Source organism: Euwallacea similis, chromosome 13, assembly GCF_039881205.1.
Source record: "Euwallacea similis isolate ESF13 chromosome 13, ESF131.1, whole genome shotgun sequence".
Taxonomy (NCBI): Eukaryota; Metazoa; Arthropoda; class Insecta; order Coleoptera; family Curculionidae; genus Euwallacea; species Euwallacea similis.
In genome coordinates this window covers 2,934,568-2,946,334 of record NC_089621.1, presented here as the reverse complement: position 1 = coordinate 2,946,334, position 11,767 = coordinate 2,934,568, and the positions used below count along the sequence as shown (strand labels likewise).

The 11,767-nt window shown below is 40.2% G+C and overlaps 1 long non-coding RNA gene across 1 annotated transcript; it reads right to left on the bottom strand.

Annotated features, from left to right (window-relative positions):
• Positions 1-7,768: 7,768 nt before the first annotated feature.
• Positions 7,769-8,304, bottom strand: LOC136413160 (uncharacterized). Its single transcript, XR_010752457.1, has 2 exons — positions 8,227-8,304; positions 7,769-8,167 (listed from the first exon to the last, which is right to left on the bottom strand). It is a non-coding gene; the product is annotated as an uncharacterized lncRNA (long non-coding RNA).
• Positions 8,305-11,767: the final 3,463 nt, after the last annotated feature.

Genomic DNA, 11,767 nt, shown 5'->3' with positions numbered 1-11,767 from the left:
CGATGCCGAAATAAATCGTTGTTTTTTTTTTAAATTTCACCATTCTGAACAGCGGACTGAAAGTGATCAAAAGCAGACAATTTTACTCTAAATGCCCAGAAACCACTACCGAACCACCCGATCGCCCCTGGGCAGCGGGTGTCCCTCACGCATCTCTACTCAAACTTTCCCAACATCACCCAAACTATTACAAAAACTTCTCTTTTTTACATCCCTAAAACAAATTGCACATTTCTCAAAAACCCTCCTATCTCATTCTATTCAGCATTTCCATCGTTAATATAGTGGAGTATCCCATTTAAGGATTACCAGCGGATAATGCGGCAGTCAAGTAGTCGCAGGTTAATTGAAGTTCATGCCCTATTCAGGAGCGTCTAAAGCCAGCAGGTACGCTCGTCATCCTCATTGCTGCACAAAGATAAAGCAGGGCAGGCAATCAGGCGAATTAGCGTGCAGCAGGATTACCGAAGAGAGCAGCGTGAATGCAGCCAAGATTCGCCACAATTCACAACTAGCGATCCGTATACGATTCATCCTGTGTATATTTTCTGTGTTTCCTAATTGGCTACGAAAGGATACTAAAAAGAGCTGCACCGATATTGGGTGATATGACTGGAATTCATGAAACGGGGTGAAGCCGGGGCAAGGGGGAAGTCGCAAATATACACAATTACTAATCGAATCTCTCTACAATATGCACGCACCACTGGCTGGACAAATTGTTTTATAAACTGATTATGGACGTATTATTGTGGCTATCTGCGTTAGAGCTCTTAATCAGGTTTAAGAGCACTTCAAAGATTTATCAAAATATGATTTGTCGAATTTATATTGCTGCTTTATTGCGTGGGGTTGCGTCAGATGGCGAAGTGTCCCCCGAGATGGTTTAGGCTCGTAGACAGGGTGTTCATCATAATTTGTCATCATTTCAAGCGGATCTATGCGTGATTCCAAGCAAAAAAGGTCATGTAAACATACAGCTGTAAATGCTCCGCTACGCAGCTACAGGGTTAAGGCCTTTGCGCCCCACAAACGCTCCGCTGCGTGTCGGGTTTCTGCTTCGCAACCTGTCGCGAGTGCTTTAGAGGCATTTTTCTCTAAAATGCTATGTTCCTCAAAATCAAGCTCGACCATCTTGATTAATGACTTAGGCACTAACACGGGACACCCTGTATAATTGAATAGGAAAATTTCATTCATATCGCATTTTTTAAACGCTCCAACGAGGTGCATTCAGAAGGGCTCAAGTTGCTGATTGGGGAATCTTCAGATTGCTCCAGTCAGTTGAGGGTTTGCAGCAAGAGGGCGCCCGCATTCGGGCCAATACAGGGTGGCGCAAAAAATTCAGTCGAGCCAACTTAAAGTCCCCAAATTGGAGCTAAGTTGTGGTGTGTGCGCTTTAAAAGCCCACTTGATTCATCAAAATACGATTTGCCCAATTTGTGTTGCTGTTCTGTTGCGTGGAGTTGCGTCAGATGGTAAAGGGCCCTTGGGGATGATTTAGGCTCATATACGCGGCACGCATAATAGTATGTAATTATTTAAGACGGTGGATCTATACGTGGTTCTAAACAGAAAAGCTCATACAAATATGTGGCCACAAAGGCTCTGGTACCGAACTGCAGGATGTTGAAATTTCGAAGTACGGTCTGCTTTAGTTCTAATGGTGTTCACGATTAAATGCAGCCGAAAGCTCAATATCTACAGTATCGAAACAAAAATAAACTGTTTCAATTCAATTCGCTTTTCAAAAGAGGCATGGTGGCGTCCTGCAAAAGGGTTCAGGAGGGGGCGGGGGTTGAAAGGGGCCTCCCTCCTAACAAATATCGCTTCCCAAACACTAATTTGTAGATCATAGTGAGTAATTTGTATCCCAAATTTAAGGAAGTTATGTCAAGAAATCCAGAAGCGCTAAGGCAAAACTGGAAAGTTTCGCACACCCTGTAGCTAGGCAGCAAATCGTGAGCCAATTGATTCAAAAAAACTGCTGGTTGCAAATGTTTGATATTTAATTTATACGGGGGTGTCCTCTAGGAACCTCAGTGAACCTTTCGCTCACAAAAATATACAGAGTGTCCACGAAAACTTCATGCCAGCGAGTCTGGGGGCAGAAACTAGAGCAGTTCACCTGAACGTGTTTTACAACAAGGCTGCCATCCGTTTTCCGGGAATTTTGGCGGGGAAGCGCAACCGAGAGCTTTCCCAATCAAGTCAAGAGATGGGGAGACTGATACTCCCATTATTCAAACTCTAAGCAGCTCAAATGATTTCCGGACTCATCACCGACACGTGCGGGCATTTTTCCTCCGCTTCCTGTTTCATTTTCACTGACGCTGCTTAATATTTCTTTGGAATATCACACAGTGACCGCCCAAAAAAATCCCGTCGTTGAATGGACAAAACGGCATTTCAACCACCCCCCAATTCTGTCGATGCGAGGGTCTCTTCTGAAGGGTCTGTCACGAGAAACTGCAGTTCCGGATTATGCTTTAATTGATTTGAGCATGCAGTCTGAGGTCGCTCGCGCGTGAATCTCTATCATTGTGCTCCAATCATTATCTCTTGCCATTCACTCTCCTAGTTAATTGCATGTCTCTTCTCATTGGTAAATTACTTTGTGAAGGTTTCTTTTTGGCCGCAATAAATTCGCAATGAAATCTGGCAGTTCCAGTCAGGGTGGATGTTTAGTTTCGCGTCATTAGCTCGCCAATGCGGTCTCTAAACAGTTTCCTTTCGGCGGATCCAACAGATATTATGGGGTACGAACTTCTGCGTTCTATGACTTTTTGTGTCCGTAATGTTCGTGCCATTGACGTAATAGCTTGTCTTGTTGCGGTAAATTATTACCCTCAGTCCCTGCCGTGCTTCCGGGAGAGGTTTCCTTGATGTATAAAACTGTTCCAAGAGCAGTCAAATACCATAAATATTCATTTAAATCTGAAATTTACCTTCATCTGGTATACCAAAAATTATTATTTCAGTCGCAAAGTTCCGCGAGTTTAATGTTTGCAAAACCCGAGAGGGCCTCGAGTTCAAGTTTGCTTTGTAAAGAAGAAGCTCGGGTATTTAAAATTTCGGTTGGTCCCCTTTAAAATAATTACATTTGCAGAGGGTAAACGTGACCTCAGACCTCTGTTTCAAAGGTGAAGTTGTTATTAAATTAATTCCAGCGGCGCTAACAAATAAAAACTCCATAGACGAGGGCTATTAAAAAGAACTTTTAACTGAATATAAATTATAATTTGGAATAAACCCCAGTCACCCCCTTGTTGGCTCTGGCATTATAAAATCATAACTGACATCATAAGTAGTTGGGGCAAACAAAAGAGCGACAAAAGCCTTTAACGCCCCAAGTTTTAAAGATAGTATCCATGACAGTTAATTCTCTTTCTGACTCCGGAGTCAACCCTCATGCAGGAAGTTTCGCTGCGCTGGACCATTATCTTTTTATCCAATTTATCATAACTGACATCTCGAGGGTGTTAATATGAGGGACCAACTCATACTTCTTTGTGCTAGGAAACGCTTTCAAGTGCGCGTTTCAACCCTTAAAAGGCACCTAATTGTTCATAGTGCATTTAAACACTTACGCTTACTGACGTGATTTCATCTCAATTCAGAGTGATTGAAAGGCAATCGTAAACTTCTGCGGGAAGTAGCCCTGACATGAAAATAACAAAAAGTCTCCGCAAATGGATTCTGCTCTTTACAGCTTCTAAAGCTTATAGGATATTTAGGTCAAGTTTGGGATCAGTCCTGGGAGTAGTGCTCTTATACACGCAAAATCTACAGTTTAATAGATGGTCTAGGGCATAATACGTTCAGGAAAAAAAGGGGCGTCCCGGCCTAAAAGCACCTGTCCCAGGGGCATAGCCAGCTTGAAACGCGAGGAGGTCAACTTTCTCAATTCCGCCTCTTATGTGTTGGGGGGAGTTAATATCGAGCACAAAATTGTCAATAACAGAAGCTAGAACGCCACATTCACTAGAAACAAGTACAGTTTTGCACGGCAACGAGTTCAGGCTTGTCTCCCCTGGATACGCCCTTCCCTTACCCTGTAGATTATCGCCATCAACTGAGGTGTTATCTTTTACCGTTAAAAGTAGTACTCCCCCAAATTGTAACTAAATATCATATAAACTCCAGAAGCTTTAAAGAAAAATTTGAGAACCATTTTCAACGTCTCTGTGAAGAACCTGCTCGTTCACGCCCCGTCTTTCCATAATGGATTTGATGATATAAATAATAACTAAACGCGCACCGATGCTGATAGCTTTTTTTAGTTTTCGTTCAGGTCGGGAACCCGTTATATTTACTTTTGAATCACCCCGTATGCTAATATTGTCTGACAGTCGCGTAAAACTCTGAAGGTCATTACTATGTTAAAGTGATAGTACGCCAATTCTAATAGACTTACAAGTGACAAATTCTGAAACGTGAGCTGCACTGTATTCTCCATTTGGACGGAGCCCCCTGGAATTGAACTCTAGAAGGGAAATTGAAATGGTTGGAAGGAGCCTTCGAAACTTTTTTGTCCATCCCTCAGAGAGATCGCGACACCTGTCGGATGTTATCCTAAGTTACCATGTTTACATGAATTGAAAGAAAACGAGAATATATCGATTTTTAGTCTCGTTGTTTTTTTATGTAAATCGGAGGTATACAGGTTGGCCCAAAAATTGAATATTGAAGTTATTTTAAATTTTTCAAATGACAACGCCACAAAAGGAATTTTTACCCAGGAGAAGTAGCCAAACAAGAACTGACAGCACGCGTCCGTTCCATCACAAATTTGGTGGGCACACCACACAACCGTTATCTGGATCAAACATGTTTAACTTTTCAATATTTTCTGAGTTGAGAGGTTGAACTGTACCATAATGAAGTCTGACGTAAGTAGCTACTTCGTTGTAATCCTTTAATTTACAGCAGTGTTTAAATCCAATAAAGGAAAGCCTGAAAAGTGGTAATATTAGCGATAAATTTTCATCGATTGACTGGACCCGAACAAGCTGTTCGTTGATGTGGCATTCTGAGATTGACCGGTATTAGGCGAGGAACGGACGATCGGACTGTTCTTCATTCACACACCGTTGAGCAAATCCTCCAAACGTCACATGTCTATGGCTCCAACCGGACGACACGTAATACTTTTCCTTCCACTCGGATTTGAATGAAATATTACCCCTTTTTGGGAAATTACGATCATCCCGGTCCTCGTCCATCTATTAGACGTACGGAATGACGCACAAAACACCTCAAAGAAACTAATGAACAGATGGAGATCGTGATGGTCATGGTTAAATGAACATCAAAGCGACTGCGGTATATTTAGCGCTGATTCATTATAAGAGAAGGCATTATGCGGGTGTGGTACCAAGCTAACATCAAAAGTAGGCGGCATATTACAACTTACAACAGTTACAACACATGGGCTTTTTGTACGCGTTAAATGTGCTTATTAGACCGCAAATTTAAATCCTCAAGGCAACAAATCGAGGCTTAATAGTGTCGGTTTCTCCTTGAGGCATAGATATTGAGCTGTAAACAATTGAGCTTAGAGGCTCTGTCATTACTTAATAAAGCATTGACGCTGCGGGTGTCGAAACTCATGCACATTTTGTACCTCTTCTTTCATTCAATTCCTTACACTACCTGGCCCACTTTTGTTCCCTATCACATGATCTGCGGTCATCATTCATGCGTGCACTGATCGAGATTAGTTTTTTGAGACCCTCAGGTATTCTTATCAAAAAACCGTTGCAGCTTTTGTTGCTGAAAATATAACTTTTCATCAACATAGAGTAACAGAGACTTATCCACGTAAGTGGTCTTTATTGATTTGTTCAATGCTGATAGTGTCAAATGAAGACGTCAAAAGAATCGGCGAGTCAAAGACACGTGCCCGGCACGTGCCCGGAATATTAACATTGACGCCGATAGGGGAGATTTCGATTTGACGACTAAGACCCGTCAAATTACGTCGTAGAGCGATTTGATACGAATTAAATCGTTACACGACGCTAAAAATATTTGTTAAATAAGGTCACGTGGCATATTTTTGTTTTAGACCAGTTGGTATGGACCGTGGGAACAGTAACAATTATTAATACGGGGACGATTTCTCCAGCCGGGTGGTCGGCGCTTATTAATATTTTTGTATAATATTAATAATTTTTAAAATTGGCGTGCAAATCGCCCATAAGGAAAAAGAACATCGATGACGATTGCGGAAAATCGAAACGACGGATTTCAAGGGTGACATCGCCAGGTTGTAAAGGAGGAAATGTTACAACGATAAGGTTTCGGTCATTTCGAATCATCTCACCAAATAAGCTGAGGAAAAAATAAAAAGGTTTCTTAAAAATTTAAGTTTTTTTCGTACATCTCCGAAAGTCACCATGATTTTGAAAAATTTGAACCCGCACTTCTTGAGCTCGAAACTTTGTCCCAATTTAACCGACCTCGTATCTTATATGGTGAACGAGATCCTCATCGGTGAGCTCCAATAAATAACACTCTACAAAAAGACCCGCAAACATTTCTTTGAAATTCAGTACAAATTTTCAAAAAATCATAGTGGAATTTTGGGGAAAATTAAAAAAAGCCTCAAAAGCCTTAGTAAATCGATGAAAAATCCTCAAAGTTAGTTGTTAAATAGTCCTTCTGGCACCAGAAAAATGGCCCTAAGTAAATAACTACTAAAACGCTCACTCAATTAATGTTAGATCCTCACATTCGAATCTATGTACAAAAGATTTGACAAGTTTTGAGAAAATCCCTCGGATTTCTTGACTTTAAGGAATTGCCCAAATTGCTTTTCTCTTTCCATAAAAATGTTCATAAAAACCCCAGTAAAATTTATTTGAATATTTACAAAGGGTGAATGGTAAAAGTCTTTCAATGCGCGCACGAAAATCTCTTAAAAATCCCAGAAATCTCCTGTGGTTTCAATAATTAAAAACTTTTACAAAGTTTGTAAAAATAAAATTTCTAAAATATCCTGGAAATACATATTATACATAGATAGACCTCAAGTTCCACTGCAGAAACGCCTCAGAAAACCCTCCAGAAAACTATAGAAACCTCCTGAGATTTAATAAATTTCAAGTCTTTATGAAATTTCATAACGGATTATAAGAAATTTGTTGGAAGTAAACGGAGCCAATTCCCTGGTTAACACCTTTTGAGGGGTTTGGCCGATCCCGACAAAAAGTTTTTCAAACTCTTGGAGGGCTTTGGGCCCATCTTTTGGATTCCGCTAAAGCGTCTTCAGGTATTTGAAGCTTTCTTGAAATGTTTGGACTTTTATTGGATTTTCAAAGTTCCTAGAAGTTTCTCGAACCATAGAGAACTCGCAGTACCATCCTAATTGCTATCTAATTAAGTTGCAGGGCCATACTATTTGCTTATAGTTTATAGGATTTTTATTTCCATAAATCGTTTGAAATTTTTCTCAGTTTTGTATGAACTGAAATTTTGCATGACCAGTGGAAAAAAGTTTGGCAGCAATTTCAAACGAATTACTCACGCTCCACTGCTATTGGCTGGGGTTGTTTGGGGGAATAAAGGGTGGGTAAGGGCCCGTTTTGCGCTCGACGTGTGTCAAGAACAGGCAAGACGCCACTTCCAATACGATGTTTTACGGTAATTGGATTAAAATTTTAATTAATCCAAAAATCGCACCACACTTATTAAGCTCGACAACGCTTCGGCTTGATTGGAGCTTTTCTCCCTTTGTTGATTTCCAGTTCAAATCAAATTTCAATTAGTCTCTACAAACTTTACTAGCATTCACATTAACTTAACATTTTACTGTTTAGGTTTGTTTTTTGGTGAAATAGGTATTGACGAAAGGGACCCAAAATACTTTACCGATATCTGTTGCTCCAGTCTGCTTGACGGCTGAAGCCACGAACTCTGGAACCTCTGCTTGAGGGATCAACCCCTCATTAGTGGAACTGGAGGTATTGTTAAAAACCCCAGAGAGTATAGAGCTCGGTTGTTGGTTCAGGAAGATGGGAGGTAGAATTTTTGGCAAATTGGAGAAGGTCGGGGTAGGTGCGTCAGTCTTGTCGGCAGGACCGGCGTTCTGCTGAAGGGTCGAAGTGGTGTCGTCGACTGATAGGACTGGAGCTGTTAAATCTGCAGGAGCTCCGAGGGCGGTCTACGTATTTAAAAAAAACTTGGAGCAGGTAGGAACTGACTATTTCACTGTTTACTTACTGCTGTAAGGTAGCAAACCAGCAGAGCTGCACCTTTCATGTTCATTCTTGCTTGTGTGTTGAAAAACGTGTTACTTACTAATGATCCGAGGAAACGAGCGTTATATACCCTTTCAAAATATAACAAAATCGGCAATTTGCCATGTTCCTACCCATTATGTGGTTTTACGGTGATTTAAAGCGCTTCCTTACTCACTCAATTTCCCGGAGATTTTCTAATCTCTACACGTTAATGTTTAAAAGTTTCATTTCTGATAACCAAATTACGCATTAATTATACCTTTTCTCGCTGACTTTCTTCGCATCATTATTATTTTCCTTTGTCGGATATCGAGAAATGCCCCGCCCTCGCTATTTCCCTTCCACTGATGCGTGCTTAACGAACGCAAACCGCCCTCCGATCCCGCCCTGCTTTCATATCTTTATACAAAAAGAAACATTCTCCTTTGTGGAGATGCACTCCTTAATATGAATATCTCAGGGGGCGAGTCGAGATTAGGGATGTATCCGTCCTATAGGTAAAGCATGAGAAGATAAAGCTTTGTGTTGAGTTGGGATACAAAGTAAAAAAGAAAAAAAATGTGGTGGATTTTTCCGATTTGATGACTGTTTTTGTGACTTTTTGGATTTGGAAGTCAATTATTGTGCTTGGAGCACCTCATTTACCCCATTCAAGCTCATTATTAGAGAATAGCGGTAATCGAGAATTAGTACCGATCAGTTCCTACAGAGGTGAAGACGGCCTCCAGCTTTTCAGAAGAAAACATGAGGACCATATGTCGTTTGAACATTTTCAGGAACTAAAATAACCTGTCGTTTCGTTGTTTCGAAGCCTCAAAGACGACTTTGCGTAGGAAAAATTGCTGCAAATTTTCCCTTCAATTTTCCATTTTTCTATCGCCAAACAGTCGATTTTTTTCGAATAGATCACCCTGTATATTTCTAAAGATTCAGAAACTGTTACATATCAAACACCAACTCAATCCGAAGAGATGATTTCTGATATATGTGTCTTTAACCAGTTACCGAGGCTCAAAGAAGACCATTCTACAGATTTTTTAACTTCCTCGTTAGTTCTCTCATCTTCTACAATCCAAAAGGCGAGTTTTCAAGCGGAGTACCCTGTATATTTTTGAATATTCGAATAGATCCATTAGAAAGGGTCGTTTTCTGATATGCTTCTCCCTATACTTGGCTCTAACCGTTTCGTAGATCGGAATCATAAAGATGTCCTTTGCATAAAGACAATTGCCACAACCTTTTTCAATTTTCCCTTCTTCCATTGTCCAAAAGTCGACTTTTTCAAATGAAACACCCAGTATATTTTTGGATATTCATAAATCTTAATTTAAAGGAATGATTTCTGTTATGCAAGTCGGTATGCCTTATTGGGGGTTTCACAGAACCTCTACGAAAATGATTGAGTTATTAAACTAAACGTACTTCCTCGAGAGTTATTTTGACGCCCAAGTTGCAGTAAATAGATTTTAGAGCGATTGCCCCGAAATCGATCTACTCTCCCTCTTGAAACTACGCAATTTAAAATAAATTTAAAACAGAGAAATGCGCCCCTCAGGGGGTGAACTCAACCACTATCGGTCTCCACACACAGAAAACGTGGGCACAAGACATATTATTCGACATAGGAAATAAGCCCCGTTTCTGGATTAGGCTGATTGAAAAGTTAACCCCCAGGGCAGGTGAGATAACACGGGGTGGATCCCTCGCCGGATAGGGGGAAATAGATAGGGACGAACAAAGTATTTGTTTATTGACGGTTAAATCTAAAACGCATCGCCAATGCGGCTTTTTATAAACCACAGATGCCATTGTGTGGTTTTGCGGGTAAAATGGCCGCCATTTTATGGGTTTCAGGGGGTGAGAAGGGCAGGTGGTGGGATGCGACCCTATAAGGAGCTTGTTAGTTAATTGATAAAAAGGAAATAGTCCGAATTTTCAAACGCAAATGGCAACGTCACGCTTAGGTTTTGTTTTTAAACGTGTCTGGTTTACAATCGGGGATGCCAGATTGGGCTCGAAATCTCTGATTTAAGGAGTTTTTAAATGCACTAAATCGGCTCAAAATTTTGAACGTTTCGTGTCAATTCACAAAAACAAAAACTGCCGATTTCGAGCTGCGATTAGATTCTTTCCTTCAGAGGATTTCGCTCCTTGTTTTCAAGGGATGTTATTCAAACTGAAAACAAATTCTCAGTAGTTCTAATTTCCTAGAACTCACCCTTTGAAACGAGTAATGACGTCCTTAAAACGAACAATATTGCCACTACTACCGATTAGTAACTTGCAGCAGATTGTCAACGACCCTCGACTATAAACATTTAATTCCGAAAGGGCTTTAAAAGAAAGCAAATGCACTCTCTACGATCAACATACCTAGTAACATCGATAATAGAAATCTACCCATACCGAGGTTGATGAATGAAATATCCAGAGGCGTATCGCATAAAATAGCCTTTATGGGAGACATCTCTCGCTACAAATCACAAAATGTTAATTCTGGAATTTCCTCCTAATCCAGTTTGGAAAAGCAGTTCAGAGGCGCCCCTGTGAGCCGGCACAAGAGCGAATTCGTCCCCCAATTGCAATTAGGCCTTCATGACTTGCGATTGCTATTAACTCAATTTGGTCGCGCGTTATTTGCTTGTATTAAGTGCTTGACTGGCGACCCTTGTAGGTCCTTCTGTCTGCATCAGCCACATCTCGTCGTAGTCTGCACAGAGCATCGGAAAATTAATGGGATTTCGAATTGAAACTGCTCGAATTTTTGTTCAGAGCATTTATTATGTTTTAACAGAAACCAAAGAAACAATGTTTAGCGCTTAGAGTCTAAAAACATGATGATATAGTGATATGATAGTAACAATTTCGCCGAAAATATAACATATATGTCATTCCAATTTATAAAAAATCACGGTTCGATAGGAAAAGCATTCGTCGCAATTTGGTAAATAGTTGAGGTTGGGCCTTCAGCAAACGTTAAATTACCAGTTGCCCACTAAATTTCTGACCTCGCTCGTTCAATCTGCCGAGGTTCTAACCTCACACACTAGTCAAAGCCGGTCGCTGACGCTTGTTTTCAATGGCGAACCGAGATTTTTACTATTTTTGAATAAAATATGCATGTCCAGCAATTGTACTGCTGGCTTGCAAATACACACATTACATCATTATCTTTATTAATATAATTTGACACTGAAATCTAATAATTTTGAACTCTGCTAATGATAAACTTTGAAGCTTCTATTATAGTAACCATGTCTAAACATTAATTTTAAATAATTTACCAATGAGCAACTGCGTCTGTTTTGCTTGATTGCACAGAAAATTTTAATAGGAAAATATCAGAAGTCGACAATGTAAACTAAATTGGGATATAAAAGTAGTTTTATGTCAAATCTAAATACATTGCTCCCCAGTATCAGTATAGATGTTTGAGCATATTATTTGAGAGGGACATCTACATGTAAAAACTATTTAATATCGCCGTGAAGATTTGGTTGCCTCATATTTGATTAATTAAG